The sequence below is a fragment of the Triticum urartu genome, chromosome 4A (assembly GCF_056163025.1).
Source record: "Triticum urartu cultivar PI428250 chromosome 4A, HENAU_Tu73, whole genome shotgun sequence".
Taxonomy (NCBI): Eukaryota; Viridiplantae; Streptophyta; class Magnoliopsida; order Poales; family Poaceae; genus Triticum; species Triticum urartu.
In genome coordinates this window covers 277194920-277219943 of record NC_141876.1, presented here as the reverse complement: position 1 = coordinate 277219943, position 25024 = coordinate 277194920, and positions in this window count along the sequence as shown.

The window sequence follows — 25024 nt, the reverse complement described above, 5'->3', positions numbered from 1 at the left end:
GGAAGATGTTGGTGTACTCCGCGAACCCGTTGTGGGTGGTGAAAGCGATGAACTCAGAGCCACACCAAAACACCCGGCCGAGGAAGCAGAAGGCGTCGAATGTTTTGGTGAAGTGGGCAAGGAGAGAAACCACCACCCGGTTTTGGATGACCTCCTTGACGCGGAACATTGTTGGAGATCCCCTCAGGAGGTGGTGGTAGCCAGACGTGAGGAAGAACTCGGTGAAGTTCCTTGCAGTCCTCAGCCTTGATATCGCCCACACATGTAGTGTGCGATCCACGTACACACCGATAGGGTAGAGCCTCTCTGGCACGGTGGGTGGGAAGCGGTAGGTTGGTCCGGTGTACTGCATGGCTGAGGGATGTGCAGAAGAAGGAGAACGGGTCGAAGAGCAAGAAGGGTAGATGGATGAGGGATGTCAGAGGTAGAGGGCGCGAGATGGCAGTGGCAGAGTGTGGCTTAAATAGCCGTAGTACTACGTGATATTTGGCCGTGGCAATAACGGGGTCAAATGTGAAGTTAGTAGCCTGTTTGTCAAACCCACCACAGCATCTGGAGTGTACACGCGTGGGAAACAATGGTTTGAAAAGAAGAAGAAAAAGAAGCTAATTGCACGCATGGGAATCCATGGTCATTTTGAATGGCTTGTGGCCATTTTGCGTGATAAAAATAAATTTAGCCCATATAAATTTGCTCATTTTGCATTTGTATAGAAAAAAGAACTAAATTTTCTACGCAATGTCAATTGATGTGTAATTTCAAACGATGCGAAAAAAAGAGAGCCAACACGTTTACAAAAAACAAAGCCAACACGTTTACAAAAAACAGAGCCAGCACATTCACAAAAAAGACGCAATTCGATGGCCCAACCAGAGCTTGGTTTCCTTTTGGGCCCAATAACAATGTTTTTTTCGCGGAGTCAGTGGTGGGCGAGCAGCCGAGCACAACCAACAGTATCGCCTCTCGCGGATCGCCCCATGATCCAACGATGCGGAGCCATCCTTGTGATCCAACGGCCAGAGCCTGCACGCAACGTGCCCACCGAATCCTTCTAGAAGACCACATTTGAGGGCCGTCGCTTGGCGCCAGGGTATGATCGGACGGCTGACGTTCGGAGCTAGGGTTAGGCGAAATCCTGCGGGGTTTGAGCTGGTCAACGAGGTTACGAAAGCTTTGACTGAGCACAGCTAATTTAAAAAATAAAAAAATATGAATCCTTCGCCGTGTGTCGTTTTATAAGACACACTAACGAGGAAAATACTAAACTTGGTCTATGGTCAATTTCATGAAAAAACCCTAGCTGGCACGATCGAGGTCAAATGAGCACCATTAATTTAAAAATAATAATATGAAATTTGCGCACATTGTTGTCTTATGTGACATGTTACCAACCAAAAATCATAAACTTGGTATATGGTCATTTTCATGAGAAAACCTTCACACATATGAGCTATCACCTACAAGATTTCATAGAGTTCAAGGAGATGAGGTAGGGTTACCTTCTGTTTTTGAAAAATAAAAAAATAAAAATATTCACCAAAGCTTTATTTCAAAGTGAACAAGAAGGATCTGAACTTAGTTTTTCATTTTCATATTTTAAACGTGTTTTTAATAGTTTTTATATGAAAGCATATTTTTCAAAATAAAATGTAAAAATATGAAGATTAATTCAAAAAAAAATGTGAGACTTCGAATCTACACTATATAGATTGAATAGGTGTTAATAAAAACATTTGGATCATTTAGAGTAGGTCCAAAAAAACATGATTCAAATGCGTTGTTTACCCTAGCCCGGGAGCTCATTTGGAGCACATTTCTCAAATTCCAATTTCTTTGACCTCCTCTAAATCACCTCAAATTTTGCAGACGTGATCTCCTACGCAATCATAAATAGTTGGCCAAGTTTTTTGCATTTTCTTGAATTTAGACAAACATACATAGATAATTTGCTGGTGGGAAAAGCATGCATTTGATTTGATTAATAAACATGAGACCAATAACATGTGTGATCAGTGAAGCAACACAGAAACAACATGTGTGATCAGTGAAGCAACACTGAAGTGATCAGTGAAGCAACACCGAAACAACATGTCTGATCAGTGAAGCAACACTGAAACAACATGTTTGATCATTGTAGCACAAATATTGTGGACAAATTTCTCTACTCCTATAAAAGACTCAGTTGGTGATGATGGTGTGTCTGCCATCCGTCATTTCTGGCCACTAGATCTACATCTAACGACTGTGATGTAAGTTGTGCCTTTTTGCAACAATATCCCACTTCTCTGCTCCAGAAAACCCCTTAGTATCTTGAAACCAACCACGTTCCTCCCTTAACTCATCAAAATAGCCCAAGAAATATATTTTGAGTGAAACATAATATATTTTTAGTGATATATGTATATCAAAACTAGACTGTTTTCTTTCAAATTTGTGAATATGTATTATTCTACTTTGGATGCGTTGCAACGCACGGGCACATTGCTAGTATATACTAATGAATCAAATAACTAGTAGCCAATTGAAAATTTAGATATGCACACATGACACATCGATCATAGGGCTAATATACTCCCAATATCAGAAATGTTTTAGAAGTGGGGTTTTTTATTTCTGTGCCCCTTAGCTCTATGCATTCAAAAACCACATCCATCACTAGTATATCAATGTATTAGATTTGTACACACATTGATCAAAAAACCCAATATGACATTCAAATAACACATTGATCATTGGTCACACACACACATATTGATGAACAGAGCTAATATAACTACATATTGTGGACTAATTCATATACTAATGAATCAAATAACCTCTTAATCAATGGATTCCATTTGGGCATATGACATTCAAAACCCCAATCTGAGAAGCATTCAAAAACAAATCTAATAGGGACTCAATCTCCCAATCTAATAAGCATACATGTCTATAGCATTAAAATCCCCAATCTGTGAGCACTAAAAACAAATCTAATAAGCATACATCTGTGTAGCATTGAAGCACATCTGAACAGATCTATCTAGCTTTTTGCAACGAATTTATCCAACAAACCTTAGTACAAAAACCTCCATCCCCCAATACAGAAAACCCTGGCCCATCAGTCAAACAAACTACTCTAACCATCTGAACTACGGTATGAATCCATAATCTTACCAATCCAACTAACTCTATAAGCTAATATCCTAAAGAAAAGCAAGTGCAAATACCTCCTGCTCCTCGCCAGGCTGCGCATGGGGGGTATTGAGATTGACTGCGCTGCTCGACGCCGTCACCTTCTGCAGCACTGAGGCGGAGCCCGCCACCTCCTTCTCCACATCCTTAGCGATTGCGAGTTCCCCGCACCGCCGTGGATGCCGCCGACATCCACGGTCACCGCCCCTGCAGCTCGACCACATCTGCGGCCGCTGTGCCAGCATAGCCACGGGTGTCAGGGAGGGGATTTGGGGAAAAATGATAGGGGGCAATGGAGGTGGTTGCCTCTCTTTATACGATGGGACGTTTCAGGCATGTCCCATGGAGACATGCTACCCCACGACCGCGGTCCGTTGCATGCACCCACGTATACGAATACATGTACGGTCCACATACGAAACAACTATAAGGGTAACGGTTAAAGGTGTACTCGGCCCTACGCGGCCCCACTCGCCAGAGTTAATGGTCAAAGGCATTGACCCGACGGCAACGTCTGTTGTAACATGTTCTGATGGTTTTTGGCAAGGGAGTGGGGAAAAGTGAGCAAAAATTAACAGAGTGGGGATGAATGAGTAGAGCTAAGGAACTTGGGGCAAGGAAATAAAAAACCCTTTTATAGAATAAGATTACCAAGCCCAACTTAAGTTTCTTTAATAGTATTCCTATATCAATATTATGTTTTTAAATGAAATGCTTAGTCCGCACCATCATTGTTTTTTCATCCATTCAAGAAAATGGGTCCATTTCTACTAAAATCAAATGGGTTGAAATTATCAAAAATAATAAATGGGTTGGATGTACGCAATATTGTTTTTCACCCAGCCTAGTAAATAGATGTAATCGAATAAATAATAAAATGGGCTTTAAATTATCATCAATAGTAACTTGGCTATTATTCTTTTTACCAAGCCCTAGAAATATTTTTTCAGTCAAAGCCCAGGAAATAGATGTACTGGCAAACATAATGGAGTGGGCTATAAAACCTAAATAAATGGGCTACATTCCGCCACAGCTTTCAAAACTGACTTTGTTGGCCCACTAGGACAAATCATGTGCAAGATGTTGTCCATTTAGTGAACAAAATGATTTAATGGTCTAAAAAAAGTAAACAAATTATTCTGACATCTATAGTCATTGGATTAACATCCAATGGTGATCCTGCTTCTTCAATCTCTGATCTACTTGCTCTTGCTCCAGCCGCCAAAACCATCGCCGGCTGGAGCGCCTACATCTGCCTCCCATGGTCGGTTGTGCTGTCGCATGGGCCTCGCCACCCCACCCTACTCCAAACGGTGGCTAGGTCATACCCATACTCACCCACACGTTGTGTTATTCTCCGGCGACGGTAGCCTCACCTCACAGCTGAACCAGTCCCTTATACTCCCCTCCTCCAGGTACTCTAGTGCCCCAGGTTCCATGACTCCAGATTGTTCCCATTTTAGGCCTCGCCGTTGTTCACCGCCATGGTCTGCTCGATGACGCGTGGTCAACAACGAGAACCAACATGGAGTATCTTGAGAGTCTAACAACAAGAAACCACCAGCTACCTCTTCGCATGCAAGCTCGTGCCTCCTTATTATGCGGGAATAAATGATTCCTCCCCTGACAGGTTGGACCCACCAGCTACAATCTTCGCACATAAGGATGTTACTTCCTATTATGCAAAAAAGGTTTCCCCCATGACAGATGGGACCCATGAGCTACATCTTCACACGAAAGGAAGTGCCTCCTCATTACGTGCAAGAAAAATGATTCCTCCCCCTGATAGCTCGGACCCACCTGATTCGGAGGCCGACTTGTGGGCCAACTAAGCTGACACATACGCATGGCTTTATTAACCTAGTCAACAATTGATTCTAGCAATAGTGACCGTTGGATTAACATCCAACGGCCGTGCTACTTCTTCAATCTCTGATGTTCTTGCTCCACCCACTGAAACTAGCGCAGATGGGACCGCCTAATCCTGCCTCCTGTGGCCGGCTGTGCTGCCACCGCTAGCCATGCCATCCCTCTACTCACCCACACCTCCTATTATATTTGGTGACGGCAGCCTCACACCGCAACCGAAGAAGTCAACCCTCGTACTCCCCACCGCGTGGGCATCCACTGCTGCCTCTTCCCTGGCTCTGTGTCATTCCCTTCCTAGGCCTCACCGTCGTCCACCACCTTGGCGCTCTCGGCGCAGTGTGGTCAACATGGTCAACGAATGACAGCCACTGGAAGACGACTATACGCGGTGACGGTGACAGATGGACCCACCAGCTACATCTTCGGATGCAAGGAAGTGCCTCCATGTTAGGCGTGAAATAATGATCCCCCCTGACAGCTGGGACCCACCAGCTATATCTTTGCACACAAGGAAGTGGCTCCTTATCCTCCCTGACAGTTGGGACCCACCCGGTCAAAGCATACGTAGCATTATCTGTCTGGTCACGAACATGTATGTACATACTGGTCGATCAGTCTCTCTGCAACGATGAACCATTGTCGAGCAAGCAGCGACACGTGTCGTAGTAAATCCACCGACGTAGCAGTATAGGCAATCTCATCTAAACCATGTACACGTACCAACAGCTAGAAAGAAAAAAACACGGCCATGTACGTACATACGGGCGGGGGTCTCGAACTTGTACTTGCGGATACGTACAACTAGGGCTCGTGTACATGGAGATGCAACGGACGGCAACAATGGCATCCTATTCATTGGCAACCAACCGGCTAAGTTGCAATGGAGAAACTGCGTCGTGTTCATCGAGAGGCAATGAAATGCGTCGTGTTCATCAGGAGCCAACCGGCTTGGACGGAACAGCCGAAACTGGGCCCGGCATACCGTAGAACGGAGGAAATGACCTTCTGTTCGACCATCTACAGTCAAAATGGGATCATGTTCATTGGGAGGGTCTGGCATACTGCAAAACGGAGGAAACGAAATTTTCTTCGAGCGCATAAGGTCGAAATGGGGTCCTATTGATCGTGAGGGGTGTGGCGTACCGCGAAACAGAGGAAACATACTTCACTTGGAGCGCCTACGGTCGAAAAGGGGTCCTTTTCATCAGGAGGGGTGTGGCGTACTCCAAAATAGAACTCCATGGGCTACCGTTCATCTAGCGTCTACTGCCTCGCTCCAGCCTCCACGGGCTAGTGTTCATCTACCATTGACTTCCTCTAGCCTCCACCTGCTACCGTTCATCCATCGCGACTTCCTCCTACCTCCACCAACTAATGTCCATCCACAGGCAACTGTTCATCCACCATGGGGTATTGTTCATCCACCCCCAACCATCTAGGGTGTGGGGGCCTCTTCGGGACCTATTCAGCTAGAGGCAACCACCTTCTACCACGGGGGTCCTGTGCATCCAACTCCCAAAACCAACCAACTCGACTCACCATGTCTCGACTCATTCTATGTACCGCACGCATGGTAGCAAAGCTCACTGTTCATCGAGTGGCAACCCAACATCGGCTGGCTACGTCTCACACGGCGGCTCAATCGGATTGAGTAAACAACAGCCGTGATCGATCGCTCGGGTTTAGTTAGCAGCAACAGCGAAGGAATCGCTCGGGTTTAGTCAGCAGTGAATGAATCACTTACGTTCAATTAACAACCAAGGGATCGACCGCTCGGGTTCAGTAACGTAGCTAGTGCGATCGCTCGGGTTTAGTTAGCCAATGCCTCGCACCCGCGTGCATACGAGAGAAACGCTCAAACCACAATGCATCGCTCTGCCCCGACCACCCACCGTAACCGGGAACTCCCCAGTATTTTCACCATCCTCGCTTCTACCATGATTTTTTCCGTCATGGACAACCCAAAGAATGTCATGCAGGTGCGTCTAAGGCCCGCCTACGATGAAAAACCCAATTTCCGTCATAATTTTTTTGATAGAAGTAGGAGCCCACCACATCTATGATGATACATGTTTTTGTCACAATTATCGTCATAGAAGTGTCATAACCATGATAGAAACTTTTTTGTTCGGGCCAAAATGTCACAGATGTGTCTATTTGTTGTAGTTATGGTAGTCGCCAGCCGCCAACACCTTCTTTGTTTTGGGGCGGTCCTTGGGGAGTAGCTGCTTCTTGTTCATGGGGGTGGTCTCTGGAGGCGTGAGGACGCCCTCGCCGCGAGAGTTCTGAGCTGCGGTGGCCTGGTAGGCGTGCTCGACAGAGCAGACCGCGTCCTTCTCATTGCAGGTGATGGTGATGATGCCACTGGAGCCAGGCATATTGAGGACATTATAGCCATGGTGGGTCACCGCCATGAACTTGGTGAGCACAGGGTACCCCAGGATGGTGTTGTACGGGAGCCAATTTGGGCCAGTCGAAGTCGATGAACTGAATGTGGTAGTTGTTGTGGGTGCCGAAGGTGATGGGGAGGCGCACTTGCCCCAGGGGAACAGTGGACCCGTTCGTCATCATGGAGAAGGGCCTGGTCGACATCAGCTAGTCATAGGGTACATGGAGCATCTCGAAGGTCGCGACGGAGATCACGTTTGTTGGAATCGGGGCTCCGCGGACCCACGAAAGGTTCGAACTCTTGGGCAGGCGCGCATGACTCCACTTGGTTACAGCCAGATGCTCACCGCCCCACAATGTTGCCCCGCCGTGCTCAAGCGAGCGCAAGAAGAAAGGAACACAACGATTTACCCAGGTTTGGGCCACCTTGCGGTGTAAGACCCCAATCTTACTTTGGGGTGGATTGCCTCGTGAGGGGGATGAGGTTGAACTAGTACAAGGGTGATTGCCTCATGAGGGCTCATGATTCAATCTCGCCCGACCCCTCTCTATGGTGGAGACTAGCCTATATTTATACTGGCCCAGTCCTCTTCCCCAAAGCCTTAGGCAGAAGGGATACAACATCGGCGAATTTTAAAGGGGGCAGTAGTACACCCTATCCTGACTAAACATGGTCTTCGCCTGCAAAGCTTCTGGTCATGACGTGCAGGCGACCTCGATGATGACCTCCGTCCTGCTGAGCCTGTGGTCTTGGTCTTGTTGCACTAGAATGGAAACCTTTGGGGGATTCCTTGGGAGCCCACGTACGTCCTTGCCTCCATAGCACCAAAGAGGAAATTGTCCTCGCCTACGCCCGCTGGCGCCCTTCTGGCCCCGCTCTTCATGGCTCACATCACCCACGCCTTGTGAGACTGGGTGCCGATCCTAGAGATGTCCGCCCTTTAGGAGCCGGCTTTGAGAGGCCACTCCTCAGGGGGGCCTGACATAGTTCGCCTCGTGAGGGTCTTGCTCGTGAAGTCTAGTCTCGATAGGCAAGTGACGCAAGGGGTTATGAATGCAATGGCAAGGGAATATACAATGGAGGGATACCACGATACCAAGATGATATGGAGGTTACCGTCCTTGGCGATGATGAGTGGAGATGATCTTGATGGAGATACCATGATGATGGAGACTCGTCCTGTAACGCCCTCGATGCGGCTATATCTCCTACGTGTCGAAGCACGACTTAGAGGCATAATCGCATTGAAAGCAATGTCGCAAGTGAGGTAATCTTCACAACAACCCATGTAACATAAATAAAGGGGAAAGGTACATAGTTGTCTTACACTCGCCACGTCACACAAATACATAAATAAGTCATTACATTCATCCAATACACTCAAGGTCCGACTACGGAACCAAAATAAAGATCAACCCCCAAATATGACAAAGTCCCCGATCGCCCCAACTGGGCACCACTACTGATCATCTGGGAAAGATACGTAGTAACGGCGAGAGTCTTCATCGAACTCCCACTTGAGCTCGGTCATATCATCTGGAACGGCATCATCGGTCCCTGCTTTTGGTTTAGGAAGGAATCTGTGAGTCACGGGGACTCAGCAATTCACACCCTCGCTATCAAGACTATTTAAGCTTATAGGTAAGGCAAAGGTATCATGTGGAGCTGCAGCAAGCGACTAGCATATACGGTGGCTAACATATTCGCAAAAGAGAGCGAGAAGAGAAGGCAAAAGCACGGTCGAACAACTATGATCAAGAGGTGATCCTAGAACAACCTACGTTAAACATTACTCCAACACTGTGTTCGCTTCCCGGACTCCGCCGAGAAGAGACCATCACGGTTACACACGCGGTTGGTGCATTTTAGTTAAGTAAAGTTTCAGGTTATCTACAATCGAACATTAACAAATTCCTATCTGCCCATAACCGCGAGCACGACTTTCGAAAGTTCAAATCCCTGCAGGAGAGTCCCAACTTAGCCCACCACAATCTCTCACGGTCAACGAAGGATATTCCTTCTCCCAAGAAAATCCGATCAGACTCGGCATCCCGGTTACAAGACATCCTCGACAATGGTAAAACAAGTCCAGCAACACCGCCCGAATGTGCCGACAAATCCCGATAGGAGCTGCACATATCTCGTTCTCATGGAACACTAAGATAGATCAAGCTACGAGTAAAACCAACCCTCGAGTTTCCCCGAGGTGCCCCCGCAGGCTGCCCAGTTCGGACCAACACTCAGAGGAGCACTGGCCCAAGGGTTTTTAATAAAGATGACCCTTGGGCTCCGGAAACCCAAGGGAAAAATAGGATAGGTGGAAAATGGTAAAACCAAGGTTGGGCATTGCTGCAGGAGTTTTATTCAAGGCGAATTGTCAAGGGGTTCCCATTATAACCCAACCGTGTAAGGAACGCAAAATCCGGGAACATAACACCGACATGATGGAAACTAGGGTGACAAGAGTGGAACAAAACACTAGGCATAAGGCCGAGCCTTCCACCCTTTACCAAGTATATTGGTGCGTTAAGATAAACAAGATAATATTGTGATATCCCAACAATAAACAATGTTCCAACAAGGAACGATCTCCAATCTTCACCTGCAACTAGCAATGCTATAAGAGGGGCTGAGCAAAGCGGTAACATAGCCAAACAACGGTTTGCTAGGACATGGTGGGTTAGAGGTTTGACATGGCAATGTGGAAGGCATGATAAGCAAGTGGTAGGTGAAAGTGCTAGTGATCGACTAGAGGGGGGGGGCTGAATAGGCGATTTTTATGAAAGTCTTCAAAATAGGGAAGTTTTGAAGACAAACGATAGAAGTAAACCTATTACCACGCAGCGGAAGGTAGACTACACTAGGCAACCTTAGTCAAGCAACCAAAGAAGTGAAAGCACAACGACTAATAGTAGCTAGGCAGTACGGATCAGGTAGGAAGATATTGTGAAGCCAATTAGAACAAGCAGTCACTCAGTGAAGACAAAAGGTAATGCAATCGAGCAATGACTTCACAAGGACCAACAGTAAGTAAAGGGAAGGGAAGGATGAAACCAGTGACTCGTCGAAGACAATGATTTGTTGGACCAGTTCCAGTTGCTGTGACAACTATACGTCTGGTTAGGGCGGCTAGGTATTTAAACCTGAGGACACACAGTCCCGGACACCCAGTCCTGAACACGCAGCTCAGAACCCTTAGTCCTCACAGTATTCCCCTTGAGCTAAGGTCACGCAGACCTCGCCCAATCACTCTGGCAAGTCTTCAAGGTAGACTCCCAAACCTTCACAGACTTCGTTCACCGGCGATCCACAATGACTCTTGGATGCTCAAAACGCGACCCCTAACCGGCTGGAGGATTCACAGTCCTCAAGTGTAATAAGTCTTCAGATCACACAGACAGGACGACTTAGGTGATGCCTAACACTCTTTGGCTCTGGGTGGTTAGGACTTTATCCTCGCAAGGAATTCTCTCTCAAAGGCTTCGAGGTGGGTTGCTCTCAAATGACAACAGCCGTACTTTAACTCTGAGCAGCCAACCGTTTATGGTTGTAGGGGGTGGGCTATTTATAGCCACTTGGCAACCCGACCTGATTTGTCCGAAATGACCCTGGGTCACTAAGGAACTGACACGTGTTCCAACGTTCAGATTTCAAACACAGACGGCAACTTAACTTGGGCTACAAGCAAAGCTGACTTGTCCAACTCTGAACAAGATTCGCTCTCATAGTCTTCACTCGAAGACATAGGATTTTGGTTAAGCATCACTTCAGTCATTCTGACTGGTTTTCTTGGACCCCACTTAACAGTACGATGGTTCCTATGACTCAACAAAGAAGAAAAAGAACTACGAAAGCTTTAAGTCTTCGAGCTCCATAGTCTTCATGCGATGTCTTCTCTTGTCATAGTCTTCAATGTGAATGTCTTCACATACCACCTTTGACTTCAATGTCTTCATACATTTTTAGGGGTCATCTCTGGTAGGAAAACCGAATCAATGAGGGACTTCTACCTGTGTTATCCTGCAATTCTCACAAACACATTAGTCCCTCAACTAGGTTTGTCATCAATACTCCAAAACCAACTAGGGGTGGCACTAGATGCACTTACAATCTCCCCCTTTTTGGCGATTGATGACAAACTAGTTGAAGTTTTCAACAGGGAATATAATATGTGAAATTGTAAAGGATAAGGAATTGTCTTCATAAGTTGCAGGGGCTCCCCCTGAAGATGTGCATATAAGTAATTTGCTTTTGGAATGCAAATGCACATGGCAGGTTATACTTGTGGAGATCCTCTTCAACTTATGATGACAGTTCATCATGCATGAAAAGTATTGTGAAGATAATGACATGCATAATGAGAAATGGATGTCTACAAAATGATCTAAGTGCGGAATTTATAGTCGCACATGCAGAATTTATCATCGCATCACAAAATAGCAAATAAGTAGCAGACGACCATCGAGTTCAAGTGTTACAACTCAAAGAACCAAATGTATCAAAACGAGAGTTGTAAACACTAGGCAAAACATAAAGTAATCGCCCATATGGACCCGCTTGAAGACTATCAAACTCATATGCTTCTCCCCCTTTTGTCAGTGAGGACAAAAAAGGTTTGAAGTCATAGAGCATCTACTCGTTCCCATGAAGAGTAGGTGAAGCAGCAGGGTCGTCGGTGGTGTTCGGCGGTGCAGAAGAACTTGGGGCAGTGTCGAGGCATGCAGAAGGAGGGGGCAGTGAAGTGACATCATCTTCGTCCTCGATCACTCTGGCATTCACAGTTGCCGCAGAGGAAGAGAACTCCGAGTCTTCAAGAGATGGAGTTCGTCGCAGCACAGTCCTTCGGGGAGGTGTGGAGTCAAACTTGAAACGTTCAGAGAAGCCATCCTCTTGAAGATCATCCTCAGAACACATAAGCGTCCGCCCTTTCCATGTACGCCGACAGGTTTCATGGGAAACAAAGCCATTCTTGGTGGCAAGATTGCGAATGCGGTTGACATCCACCAAGAGGCTGTGCATTTGGCGCTTCAGCCAGTCATGATGCCTATCATGTTTCTGATGAAGAGCAACCATAAGCTCTCGGTCATTGAGAACACGAGATCGCTTCTTGGATCGTTGGGCAATAGTGCTTTCAGTGGCTTCAGTAAGGGCACGATGAGGTGCACGTGTAGCACCAGCCAGATGATAAACACGAGTGACTGCTTCAACTCCTTCAATGTTCTTAGTGAAACTTTGATGCTCCGCATTCTGAAGACTAAGAGGTTCCTTGGCAGGCTCTGGATAAATGGCTTCAACGGACATATCCACATCAGGCAGAAAGATCCGATGATTGCGAGCAAATGGCTGATATGAGATAGCTGAGTGGAGTTTAATCAGTCACATTTTCCATGGAGCGTAGAACTTCAAGCCAAAAAGATCAGATCCTGATGCAGCAAGTTGGCGGATGAAGAAGTCTTGTGCATTGAAGCATTTGCCATGAAGAATATAGAAGACCAAGGTCTTCATTGCACCTTCCAGCTTTGCATGCGGAGAATGTCCTTTGATGGGCCAGAGAGTTCACCTTATAATGTGATAGATGGTCCTTGGCAGACACTCCAGGTCTTCAACAAGGAACTCCTTAGGATATGCAGCGTCTGGTGGCAAAGGCTTCATCATACTGAGCATCTGACTCATGTTTGGTTCAGGCTTCTAAAAGATGCTCTCCATAGCTTCACTGTGAAGTTGACATCCAGGTTCATAGAGATCTCCAGGAGTGGGCAGACTAGAGAGCTCAATGATATCAAAGGCTTTGGCTTCGTGATGAACATTTCCTGTCATCCGCTCAAGGACCCAAGTCTTCGGATCTTTGTTGTAACCATGTATGTGAAGTGTGGCATAAAATTGGAGCAGCAACTCTTCGTTCCAGTGCTCTTGGTCGGTGACGAAAGGCAATAATCCAACCTCTTTGAAGCAATCCAGAGCTTCTTCCAAGCGATCCAGAGCTTCTTCCAAGCAGGGCAGACCAGCTATTGCTTCGGTGTCAAGACGCATATGTGGGAAGATGCGACCTTGATTGTACAGAATGCAGGAGTAATAGCTTCGCTACGGATACCTCCAGAACCGATCAAAAGATATTCGTTCCCTTGAGTAGGGGTTCTTGGAGCTATTGAAGAAGGTGTTATCTGCTTTGAAGCCGTTAACATTGAAGGATCCAGGTGCTGATGCAGGACCTGGAAACCTGGGCAACCTTGGCATTGGCTTCTGTACCTGAGGCCTATGCTCAATATGATAGTCAAACTGAGGACCAGCAGCAGGCGCAGGAACAGAAGCAGTAGTATCATTGGCTTCGCTGACTTCTGGTTCTTGGGTTGGTGTAGGCTCCACATTTGCCTCAGTCATGACAGCGTCAGTGGCTTCATTCGTGTTGGTGGTGGCAGCCTCAAGATTTTCTACCTCCACTTGATGAGCTGGAGGGTCGGGCACAGACACGTTCTCCTCGAGAATAGCTTCTTCAGTAGTTGGGGGAGTGGGGACACGTTCTTCTTCTTGGGTGTCATCGGCTGATGCAGCCGGAATGTCTTCAGCAGCTTTAGCTTCAGACTCGGAGACTCGAGGCCTTGGTCCTTTGCGAAGCCTGCGTAACGCTGGCGACACCTTTGGAGATGGAGTTGGCTGGGCCTCAAAGTCATCTTCTTCTTCTTGCCGGGGTGGTGTGACTTGTTGTTGTGGGTGATCAACCCATGATGCATCCTGAGCAATTGGCGTCAGAGGACGACCAATGCTGATGAGTTCGCTGTGCATAAGCACAGGCGATGATACCTGTTGGTGCTCGATCTGAGGAAGAACTACATCATCTTCAACATGGTCATGGTAACAAATGTCTTCAGGAGCGGTTGGATCAGCTGCTGGAATGTCTTCAGCTTCATGAGCCTCTGTGAAAGCAGGCTCATGGATAGTCAGTTGGCGCTCTCGATGTTCAGCGGTAGGGCGAACCATGGAGATAGGTTCAACAATTAAGGGCTCTGTGGGAGCAGCCCGTTCCTTCTTGGTCTTGCGCTTCTTCTTGGAGGGAGCAGCAGCAGAGGCTTCAGGATGTTTCCTTTTTCTGGCTTCAGCCTCAGCAGTCCTCGTCTTCTTCATTTCTGAAGCGGTAGACCTGGCTTTTGGCTTCGAGCCAGTCATGCTGGTTGGGAAGACAATGGGATGTGCTTCCTGCCTTGGTGCATCGGGTTCGGCCATAGCGGGCTTCTTCTTGTTCTGCTTTGCAGCCATCCTGGGTCGATGCTGGGACGCCCAAGGGCCTTGCGCTTCTCAGCCTCATTGTAGGCTTGCACACACTTGTCAGCCAAGCTCTTCATGCGCTCACGAGAACCTTGAGCTTCTTCATGCTTCTTGAGAAAGGCTTCTTTGAGCTCGTGTAGCATGATCTTGAAGTTCTTGACCTCTTGCACGCTGAGCTTGGCCATATGCTTCTTGAACTGAGCTTTCTCAAAGTCAATATTCTGCTTCAGTTCAACGATGCGCTGGGCTATAGCTAACTCTGAAGCAATGGCGCCATGGAAGGCAACACTGAGGCCAATGGGAAGTTGCAGATCTTCAAAGCTGAGGTTGGGCGTGTCAAACCACTCATCGATGAAGTCGTGGATGATTGCCACGTCAAAGAGAGGCAAATTGTTGAAGATTTCTGCTTCTTCTTTGCTCTTGATCAGTTGCTCAAGAGCGTCATCTGCAAGATCTTCATCGCTGGACAGATCAATGGCATCGTTGCGCAGAATAGCAGCAGCAGTCAGTTCTTGGCTGGTATGTGGCAGAGGCATCTTAACTCTCGGGGGCTTGGAGATGCATGACAGATCTTCAGACTGCACACTGTCTTCAGGAGGTGCAGTAGCCAGTGGCTTCGCCCATGAGATTTTGGGCGCTGAGGCAGGCTTTGAAGCTTTAGGCAGCTTTGGCTTCTGCGGCTTTGGAGTGGGAGCTGGGGCTTCATCAGTGTCATCATCATCATCAGAATGATCCACTTTGGCACCTTGAACAGAGATGTGAGTGATGAGGCCATCCAGGTTGTAGAACGGACCGACGACATTGGGTTCGGCATCGCGGGTGCCATCTGCACGGGGAGCAGAGGGACTAGGATTGAATTCTAGTCCCAATGACTTCTTATTCTGCTTCGCCGAATTCTGGGCAAACTTGAAGTTGCGCTTGAACAGATTGTCGTCACGACACCATAGCAGTGACGATGGGTCAGCATCCGCAGGCTGTGGTCCACGGACCATGCAGGGATAGAAGCCTTGTTCAATGGCTTCATCTCTGGACCTGGGTTGAAGATTTTTGTATAGGATGTCTCCCCATGGTCGCTTGATGGCATTCTTCTCAGCATATTCCTTTGTCACAAACCGGTACTTGAACCACTGTTCTGCCCAATATCGTCGAATCCATTGGATTCGTGTCTTGCGCTTATTGTAATCCTCTTCAGGATCTGTCTTGTACAGTTCTGAGAGGTCATCGGGCAGATCTCTTGATGTTTCTCCTCGACGCTTTCTGCCACCCTTCCTTGCTGATTTCTCTGCAGCCATGAACTTTAGACTAAATGGCTTCAATACGTTCAAAGGCTTCAAAGGCTTTCGCTTGCTGGACAAACAGGAACTGGCTTCGGGAGAATTTATATGATGCTGTAAGAATTCTGCAAATGAATGCAAACTATGAGAACCAAGGGATTCTCCCACGGACATGTACCTGTGACAGCATTAAGGTGCGAGGGAAGGGGAAGAGGTCATATGCATTCTCAGAAGATTTTGAAGATAAATCAGTTTAGAAGACATTGACCTCATCGTGCGAAGATATTCACTCATAGATAAGGAGTTGGTTCCAGATTTGTATGAATCCACAGATTAGTACAAGTGAGGAATCTAACTACTTTGTGAAGCATAAGTGAACATACTAGGCATAATATGAGATGCAGTATGATGTGGATCCAACTTGTGTGAACAGAAACTGCTTGTGGTAGAAAGTGACAAATCTATAGGATCAAAGGGGCCGTAAAAAGGAAGTTTTATTTACCACACGAAGAACTGCTAGACGGAGTGGAAGAGGAGGCCGAGCAGTTTGATCGTCCGTGCCCTAACTTGGCGACGGAGGACACCTACGGCGACGGCAGAGAAGACGATGTCCGCGGTCAGCGTGAAGACGGCGTCGGAGAGGTTGCGGCAGCTAAGTGCTTCGTCGCCAGCGTCGTCGAGGGCTAGCGGTGGCGCTAGGGTTCGTGTGAGAGTGGAAGAAAGGATAATGACTGAGGTGAGGCGTGTATTTATAGGGACAGGGACGACTCAGTGTTATTACACAGGTGCCCCTGGCGATTCACATCTGAGGAACACGTGGCCATCATGCAGCATATTGGAGGTTGTTCCACGTCCCACGCACGCCTGGATTGTCGGGTGGTCGTTCCCACTTCTCCGGGTTTCAGGTGAAGGAATTAGCATTGAAAACGGACTTAATGTTTGTCTCTGTATCTTCTGCTGACAAGGATGCAGTGAAGACATTCGACAGTTTCAATAGAATGCATATGATTTGGAGAGATAGAGTTTGAGATAGAAAGCATAGAGAGGTTAGGGTCCGATCACATTCACTTAGTTCAAAAGATTCAACAAGAAGACATAGCTATAAGTGAATGCTGTAGAGGACAGAACACTAGTATATATATATATATATATGATCAACATAATGAAGATAATCATGAAGACATGTTGAGATTGAAGCCAAACCAAATGTGAAGACATAACAAATGTAACGCCATGAGTGAAATACTTCAAACAGAACATTTGGTGGTGGCGTTACCCACCGTATAGGAAGTATTAGACCCGGACACGACGCACAATTATCGTGGCGCTCCGAAGTCAAATTCCTCATTAATGTATTCACACTTAGAATGTATGTCTTCATTGATTCAAGATATACTTTACTTCGTGTGTTGCACATCTAAGTCATCAATATGCATAAGTGTTAGGATGTGTGCCTGATCACAAGACATTTGAGGATTCCAAGATATTTAGCTCACACCGTAACTTGAAAATTCTCTTCTCATCCAAGGGCTTGGTGAAGATATCTGCCAATTGCTCTTCAGTGTCGACATGTATGATATCAATATCTTCCTTCACAACATGATCTCTGAGAAAGTGATGACGAATCTCAATGTGCTTTGTCTTCGAGTGCTGAACTGGGTTGTTGGCAATCTTGATGGCGCTTTCGTTGTCGCAGTAGAGTGGCACTTGCTTCAGATGAATGCCATAGTCTTTGAGTGTTTGCTTCATCCACAGAAGCTGAGCGCAACAAGATCCAGTAGCAATGTATTCAGATTCAGCAGTGGAGAGAGATACACAGTTCTGCTTCTTTCAAGACCAACATACAAGTTATCATCCCAGATAATGACATGTGCCTGATGTGGACTTTCGATCCACCTTGTCACCAGCATAATCAGCATCCGAGAATCCAACCAGATCAAACTCTGAGCCCTTTGGATACCATAATCCTAGAGTTGGGGTGTAAGCCAAATATTGAAGAATTCGCTTCACAGCTAAGTGATGCGATTCCTTTGGTGCCGCTTGGAATCGAGCACACATGCAAACACTAAGCATAATATCTGGCCTAGATGCACATAGATAAAGTAAAGAACCAATCATGGAGCGGTATACCTTTTGACCGAACTCTTTACCATTGTCGTCGGGACCCAGATGATGTTTGGCTGGCATTGGCGTCGTGAAGCCTTTGCAGTCTTGCATACCAAACTTCTTCAGGCAATCTTTGAGATACTTCTCTTGAGATATAAAGATGCCGTTGCGTTGCTGACGTATTTGAAGACCAAGGAAGAACTTCAACTCACCCATCATGGACATCTGATATTTCTCTTGCATCATATATCCAAACTCTTCACTGTATTTCTGATTGGTGCAGCCGAAGATAATGTCATCCACATATATTTGGCACACAAACAGTTCACCATCATATCTCTTCGTGAAGAGAGTGGGGTCGAGGGAACCAGGTGTGAAGCCTTTGCTCTTCAGGAAGTATTTGAGTGTGTCATACCAAGCCCGAGGGGCTTGTTTGAGGCCATACAGTGCCTTGTTGAGCTTGTACACCATGTCAGGATGTTTTGGATCTTCAAAACCAGGCGGTTGTGGAACATACACCTCTTCTTCAATCTTGCCATTGAGAAAGGCACTCTTCACATCCATTTGATACAGAAGAATATTATGATGATTTGCATAGGCCAGCAGTATGCGGATAGCTTCAAGTCTAGCCACAAGAGCAAATGTTTCATTGAAGTCAATCCTTTCAACTTGAGTGTATCCTTGAGCAACGAGACGAGCTTTGTTTCTGACAACTTGACCATGCTCATCTTGCTTGTTGCGATATATCCATTTGGTGCCTATTATATTGTGCTTCCGAGGATCAGGACACTTAACCAGTTCCCATACATTATTCAGCTCAAACTGTTGAAGCTCTTCTTGCATAGCTTGAATCCATTCAGGTTCCATGAAGGCTTCTTCAACTTTCTTGGGTTCTGTTATTGAGACGAATGCGAAGTGTCCACAGAAATTTGCTAGCTGTGTTGCCCTTGAACGAGTGAGTGGATCTGGTGCATTGATGCTATCAATTATTCTCTCAATCTGCACTTCATTTGCAACACGAGGATGTACAGGACGAAGATTTTGCTCTTGCTGATCATTGTCATTGTTAGAGGGATTGTCTTCAGGCTCAGCATTGTCTTCAGGTTGATCAGGTGCGGAGATGATAAGTTCCTCTTCAGGTTGAGCTTCCGAAGGTATGATTTCTCCAGTTCCCATAAGTTTGATTGATTCACTGGATGGAACTTCATCTAGCACATTTGGCAGGTGCTCTCCTTGTGAGCCGTTAGTCTCATCGAACCGCACATCCACTGTTTCAACCACTTTATAATGAAAGAGATTGAAGACTCTGTAGGAGTGCGAATCCTTTCCATATCCAAGCATAAAACCCTCATGTGCTTTTGGTGCAAATTTGGAAGTGTGATGTGGATCCTTGATCCAGCACCTGGCGCCAAATACTCTGAAGTAACTGACATTTGGCTTCTTGCCAGTAAGGAGCTCATAAGATGTATTGTTCAGAAGCTTGTGAAGATAAACATGGTTGAGTTTATGGCATGCAGTATCAATGGCTTCAGGCCAGAACTTTCTTGGAGTCTTGTATTCATCAAGCATCGTTCGGGCCATCTCAATAAGTGTTCTGTTCTTGCGTTCGACGACGCCATTCTGCTGTGGCGTGTATGGAGCTGAGAATTCATGTGTGATGCCCAGAGTATCAAGATATGTATCCAGGCCAGTGTTCTTGAATTCAGTGCCATTGTCACTTCTGATGTGTTTTATCTTGGCGCCATAGTTGTTCATTGCTCGATTGGCGAAGCGTCTGAAGACATCCTGCACTTCAGTCTTGTAGAGGATTATATGCACCCAAGTATATCTAGAATAATCATCAACAATGACAAAGCCATAGAGACAAGCAGTAGTAGTAAGAGTTGAGTAATGAGTGGGACCGAAAAGATCCATGTGGAGCAGTTCGAAGGGTCGAGTCGTTGTCATGATTGTCTTCGAGGGATGCTTGGCCCTCGTCATCTTTCCTGCTTCACAGGCACCACATAAGTGATCTTTCTTGAACTTGACGCCCTCGATGCCTATGACATGCTTATTCTTTGCAAGGGTGTGTAGGTTCCTCATGCCAGCATGCCCTAGCCTCTGATGCCAGAGCCAGCATTCTGAAGCTTTTGCTAGAAGACATACGGCAAGCTGTGGTCCTGCTGAGAAATCTACCACGTACAAATCATCTTTCCGATACCCTTCAAACACTAGAGACTTGTCAGATTCCATTAGAACAAGGCAACAATATTTTCCAAACATCACAATCATGTTTAAATCGCAAAGCATTGAGACAGACATTAAGTTGAAGCCAAGGGATTCAACAAGCATGACTTTATCCATGTGTTGATCCTTTGAGATTGCAACTCTACCTAGACCCAATACCTTACTTTTACCAGTGTCAGCAAATGTGATGTGACTTTTGTTGGATGGACGTAAGGTTAAGTCCATAAGAAGGCTTCTCTTGCCAGTCATGTGATTGGTACACCCACTATCAATAATCCATTCTGAAGCTGCTGGTGTCGTACCCTACAGTGCAGTTAGGAGGATAGGCTTCACGAAGAGAATTGTGAAGCAAAAACATTTGAAGAACCAGTGGGTTATGAAATCTTAGATCGAGATTTGGACTGATAGGGCGAGTAGCAAGCGATTCAGGAACAAAGTACATAATAAGACCATTTGGGCATTTAATCTTGCACCCTACAAGATGTTTAAGGTCCCCAGCAATAGCGTCAGACGATTTTGGTTTTCTGCTGGAGACCTTTCCCTATAAAAGAGAGCTAAGCTTTCTTAGCCACCCACATCTTCAAGGGTGGCTTTGAAGTAATGAGTCTAAGTGCAGCATCTAAGAACTTTGGCTTTGGAGCCCTAGCAAAAAGTCTTGTAGGTGGACAATAGTACTCATAAGAATAAGCAGAATAGTTCTTGGTCTTATGAACATGGCGGTTTGATGAACTGCGCTCATATTCATAGGCCTGAGTATGGCTTCCCTGCAAAACATTTGCGTTAGTGCGACTCCGGTGAGTCCTCTGTCTGTATGAAGCCTCTGGACCATATGAAGCCTGTGGTCTCGGGTTTGTCTTCTTCACCTGTGGTGTCATGATGACATTCATAGGAAGATTCTCCAAACACCGTTTCGGCACCTAGATCTTCTTCATAGGCGGTCGATTCCTGCAGTTAGTACCAATATACCTGGCAAACACTTCACCATTCTGATTCTTAAACAGTTTGTAGTTTGCATCAAAGGATTCATCAATAACAATGGGATTAACACAAGTGAAGCCAGATAGGGTGGATGGATCCACTGAAGGTTCCTTTGCAGCAACCCATGTGGTTTTGGGGTACTACTCAGGTTTCCAGTAAGAGCCATCGGCATTCATTTTCCTTTCGAACCCAACACCCTCTTTCCTAGGGTTTTGGTTTAGGATCTGCCTTTTGAGGACATCACATAGTGTCTGATGCCCTTTGAGACTTTTGTACATCCCTGTTTTAAGCAGTGTCTTCAACCTAGCATTCTCATCAGCAATAGCAGTGGTATCCTCAGTAGAGGGGTTAGTTACTGGGTAATGATTTGGGTGCGGGATGGATTGATCACCATACCGACTTACTCTTATTATTCGCCTTGCTATATGGGATGGTAAATCTGAGGGACTTACCTATAGAAGAGAGACGACGATCAAAAACCTTGTTTAAACCTTAGAATGGTATAGCAATTTTTCCCTTGTACAAGGCAGCTTTTGCCAACCGTAGGTTATACGGTGAGGATCAACCGGACCCATTTTCGGCAGTAGAAACCATAAATGGTTGACCACCATGAGATATCGATAGTTGTTTAGTATTGGCGCCAGACCCGTCAGCTAAGAAGACCCAGTCACAGAAGAACCTTACCAAGATGAAAGACAGAAGAATTGAGGAAAAGGTTATGCCACTACCGAAAGAACCCAGGTGAGGAATTATCCTGAAGATCTGAGAAGACTGACGCTGTTAACAATATGGATGAGGTATATGAGTTTTGATGGAACCGTAACCATGCTTCTAAGGGTAGTAGCACCCCAAACCCCCTCCTGCGACAATTGATGGATTTTTAAGAGACCCCCAAGCCCTAACCTTTTTCTTGCTAGCCTCTCCGAATCTCGAGGACGAGATTCATTTTAAGGGTGGTAGGTTTGTAACATCCCAAAATTCTAAATTTTGGAATGTTATAATAAATAGATAGATTGATTGTTTGTTTGATTGTTGTGTGAGTGATTGAGTGAAATTCGAAACTTTTTGAAAGTTAAATGAGAGGGAATAAAAGGACTTTCCCAAACTTTCACCTTTTTGCATTTTGATCTCCGTAAATTCAAATTATTTTCAAATACAAAACCCTCGAGAGAAGATGACATGACTTCTTCCATTTATTTAAATGAAAATGGGTTGAAAAGATTTGAATTTCGTTTGAAAATATTTCCAATTCTGAAACTTTATGCAACTCAATGATTTTCACGAGAGAAGATAAAATGACTTCTTCAAATTATATGAAATATGAGTTGGGAGTTTAAAAGGATCAAATTCAAAGTCCTTTTGGAAATTATTTTCAATTTAGAGTTATTTGGACTTTATTCAAATTATTTTTCTGCAAAAATAAAATATATGGAAAATAGGGTAACATGATTCCCTACATCAGAAAATTGGAGAGAAATAAATTTGAATTAATTTCGGTATTTTTATAATGATTTTTATTGGATTTTATTAGACCAGTAGCACTCTTTGAATTATCTGAATTTGTGTGAATTTTATTTAATGTTAGGATAATGTTCATGTGGTAGACAATCATTTTCTGAAAATTCTGATATATTATATCCTTATATAATATATTTGTTTTATTCTGTTTCTATTTGTGTGAGGAATGTTTTTTAAAAAAAACATTGTGGACCGACTGGGCCGAAGCCCACCCGGCCCAGCGCCGCGCCCGCCCACCCCGGGTCGTCCCCGATCTCTAGCGGGAGACCGAACCCCGCACGACCGCCGGTCGCCGCCGTCTCCTTCCCGGAGTCCGCCTCCGCGCTGCCTTGCCTTACCCCTCCTCCACGCCTTCGCCTCCCCTCCCCTCCTATAAATCCGCCCAGGACCCCTCTCTCTCCTCGCTCCGCGCCACCATCACCGCATCTCGCCGCCGCGCCCTAGCACCGCCGCCTGCCGCCGGACTTCACCGTCGCAGCTAATGCCGCACCGCCGCCAGCGCTGCCGCCCTGCCGCACCTCCGCCGCCGCTGTTGTGAGCACGTGATGAGGACATCAATACCATTGTTACACCCACAGCCCCTACTGTTACATATACTGGACCAATTACTAGAGCTCGCGCACGCCAATTAAATTACCAGGTACTTTCGTTTCTTGGTAATGATTCTAATGTTCATGAGATTATGATGCTGCCTAAATTGGATACATTTGTTTTGCTTACAAATGAAGGGCCTAGCTTGGAGAAGGATGAACATTGGAGCAAGAACACGCATGGAGTTGATGGCATGCGCAAGGGGATCAAGAACGGAGTTACAAGTGATGATTTCAGGACTTTGAAGCCGCCATAAGGAGTGCATGAAGTCTTGGACGAAATATACAAGATGCCACTTCATAATATTCGTCCATAGGCTATTCTAGGTGCTGCGTCACCTTATTAATGGGCCAGGCCCATGTAATTTCGAAATACTTAAGTATAGGCTATTTTTAGAGTCCGTATGTGTGGGGAAACAAGAGTTAGGGTTGGTTTCGGACCCCACCCTCAAGGGCCACGAAATTCCCCCCTCTTCCTCCATATATACAGCCCTTAGGGCATCGTTTAGACTTTGGGTTTTGTTTAGATTAAAAGTTCGCCATAGCTGCAACTTCGCGTACTTCGTTTGTGTCCAACGACCAGACCAAGACGTCACAGAACCCCACCTTGATCAATAAAGCTTTCATCTTATATTCGCAATATCCTGATTGCAATCTCAGTTTCTTGCTTGTTCTTCGTTTGCTCGCAGGAAACAGACCCTCGTGGTCAGGTTGATCGTGCTCCGGCGTGGTCAATAACCCTCGGAAGTTGGTTTAGCGATTGCTAAGGCGTGACGTCTCGCACGTTCGTAGTCGGATCGTCAAGGTCGACTCCCACAGAAAACGATAGCCACCATCTCATTGAAACATCGGGACACCTTAGCCTCTATCAAGTGGTATCAGATTTCCAGGTTGCTCGGTGAGATTTTACAGTTTTTCGTAGATTAGATCGAGTCTGTTCTGCATACCTACAGTCCACGAAAAAGCCAGAAAAAAAAATTAGGGTTAGTTCATCATATCCGAACCAATCTGAGCCTTTGCATAATCTTTTTAGGGTTTTTGCTTTGTTGAATTTGCGGTTGCATCGTCGTGTCAAGTTGCTGGTCTTAGAGTCTAGTCTTTTAGAGTTTCGAGTTCTGGTCATAAGTTGTCACGCCGCCGCCGCACCATCATCATCGCCCATCTACCACTTTTGCTTATCCGCCACCGCTCTGAATCCATATCCATATACCACCACCAATCCGTATCCATATACCACCACCGCTACCATATACCACCACCGCTGCCATATACCACAACCATATATCCACCACCAATCCGAGTTCTTCTCATATTAGGTTTGTTCTTGAGATCAATCTAAATTCCGATTCGTTTTTCCTTGCCTGCGTAGGTCTCGAAAAAGAAAAGAGTCTGGAGACCCCGGGGCAGTTTTTAGGCCAAAATTTTCACGGGCAAAATTTTTTTTCCCTATCCTATTTTTAGGGTTTTCTGAGTCTTTTGAGCCACGTGCCATCATAGTGATTTTTTGTCGCACTTTTTCGTCGTCGCTGCCCTGATTTCCGAAAAAAAAGTGAAAAAAATAATTCCGTGCCCATCCTATCAGTTTGACGAGGGAAGAGTTTTGAGACACTCGCCATTATAGTGATTTTTCGCAAAAAAAA